Raw genomic sequence first — 2,338 nt, 5'->3', positions numbered from 1 at the left:
CTCTCTCTCTCTCTCTCTCTCTCTCTCTCTCTCTCTCTCTCTCTCTCTCTTCAGACTGACTGCCCTTGTACATGCTCTCCATGTCAGACCCAGCTGTTACTACAAACTACTTGGAGGACTTACAAACCTAATAGCAAATCCTGACAACAGCACAGCTCTTCCCTCAACGTCACCCGTTAAAAAAAGAAAAGAAAAAAAAATCTAAGAATATATGAAAGACTTTCTCTGAGTCCACCGTAAATTTAGTTCCCTCAAACAGATGTTACCAGCTCTTAAAATGTCATTCATTGGTTAAAATTTTTTCCCAGATACAAGGATTCCAAACAGATGTTAATACCTCATCATGCCTGTTTGTTCATCACTGTGATCTTTTTCCAGGGGCGGAGCTAGAGTTTTTAGGAAGGGGTGCCACAGGAGTGGCCAGGGTGGGTTTTTTTAAGGGTGGCACATACAAATAATTTAAAAAAAAGCATTCTGGATTTGAAAGTTCATGATGGTCGCCAGAGCTAATTCTGAATGGCTTTAATTCAGCTGTTTTATGAAATATTGAGCTGAAATCTTCTGTGATCGTAGCAAAGAGTGATAGCTACTTATCATCAACTTATCATCCAGACACTTTTAGATTTAGCTGAAGATATAAAGCCAAGAGCTGCTTAAAGTGCTTTTTTGGGGGAAGGCAGACTAGCTGTTCACAGAATTTCAAGGCAAACCTGTGTGTTTTAGAGACGCTGTCCACCATGACCGATTTTAACAAGTTGCTACTACAACACGTTGCACAAAGCTAAATATGAGAAGTTTACTATAATCGCAAGTACACAAACTTTTTACCAGAACCACACAGGAGTTTGCACCCAAGGTGTCATGTCATTGCACTTCAGCTCACAAGTAAGTGTTTGATTGTTCTTTGTTTCAAATGTTTTGTATTCATATTTATTAACAACTGTTATACATACATTTGAGCAGGAAATATGTTAAGTTACTGAACTCTATGTTAGTTTAATAAAACATACATGTCTACATACACAACCATTTTTTAAAATGGCATTATTTTAATTTTTTTGGCWAAGTATGCAGCACTATGTGGCCCTCTGGTAGCATCAACAAAAGTGATGGCCCCTGACACCATTTAAGTTGCCCATCCCTGGATCAGATCTTTAACTGTGAGAAATTACTTTTGTCTGTTTGTTAGCAAAATATTTCCAGAACCCTTAGACAGGATCTAATGCCCCTTTTCCACTAGTGCCACTTAGTGTAGTGTCGGTRTGGTCAATGTCGGAACGGGTCAGTTCAGGTGCTTTTCCATTGACGTTCCAGTCCGGTTCCAGTGGGTGTGTTTTGGGTGGTTGGTGSGGGTGGTTTTTGAGTTTTTCGGAAAAAAATGTTAACGTGCAAAATGAGAGATGGAAACACATTTGCCGAATATGTTCTGAAATTTTAAAAACTTGCTAAAAATTAAAATTAAAATTGGATGGAAACACGATTAATGTCACTGCTACAATTGAAAAAATGGCGCCTCGAGTTGTTGTTGTAAAGGCAGCTTAGATGCAACCAGTGACTCCACCCCTTCTCCACTCAGTGATGAACAGTGTTCTGACGTCGCACTTTGGTGTCGACTGGGACCACTTGGAACCACAACGAAGTAGGTACTAAAAAAGGGCTGGTTCCATGAATCTGGCCTAATGGAAATGGCTTGGAATCATACCGAACTGTACCAACAATACACTAATAAAACTTTCAAGAAATACTCACAAGATGTACCTCCATGGTGGTGCCAACTTAATTTAGAATGGTTCCCACAGACGACTGACCTTAGAAAACACAAAAAATAGGTAAACTCAGTCAACTTTATAAACATTGGTTTAAAGTTTGGTGTTGCTGTAGCTGAAATTCGTGAACACATACTCCTCAATCTACGCACTGCACCACACCTTTGATTAAAAAAAATACCTTTAAAGGGATCCCCGATTAGTTGTAACATTAGACTTTAGTTGATAAACATGTATTTTAACTGTAAAATAAAGACTGTAAAAATACTGTAGACTGTTTAGATTTGTACATTTAAAAATATATATTTTAACACCAACAGAGCCATTTTATTTACATGCAAAGCATTCTGGGTAAATGATGACATGGGTAGGTCATCGGTGCGAGGCTGCTAGCGAGCTATATCCACCCTGAAGGTTAATCTTGGACAATATCTGATGATCGACTCTTTTAAATGAAACCAGAGAGCGTTGACAGAGAGAAGGTAGAAATGAGAAGCTAAACTGAGGTCCTCCATCCATATTTTCAGTTTCAGGCTGAGTCATTTTTGTGTTCCCCTCTCTGTCATGTGGAT

General features: G+C 38.8%; 1 long non-coding RNA gene across 1 annotated transcript in view; it reads right to left on the bottom strand.

Annotated features, from left to right (window-relative positions):
* LOC106515022 (uncharacterized) overlaps positions 1 to 2,338 on the bottom strand; it is an 11,011-nt gene that overhangs the window by 4,661 nt on the left and 4,012 nt on the right. The window contains exon 2 of the long non-coding RNA XR_001309954.1: positions 1,750 to 1,808. This is a non-coding gene — a long non-coding RNA (uncharacterized LOC106515022). The remainder of the gene's footprint in view (positions 1 to 1,749; positions 1,809 to 2,338) is intronic.

Source organism: Austrofundulus limnaeus, unplaced genomic scaffold (assembly GCF_001266775.1).
Source record: "Austrofundulus limnaeus strain Quisiro unplaced genomic scaffold, Austrofundulus_limnaeus-1.0 Scaffold25, whole genome shotgun sequence".
NCBI lineage: Eukaryota > Metazoa > Chordata > Actinopteri > Cyprinodontiformes > Rivulidae > Austrofundulus > Austrofundulus limnaeus.
The sequence above is the reverse complement of the archived record's forward strand: the minus strand, read 5'-3'. Positions and strand labels throughout refer to the sequence as shown.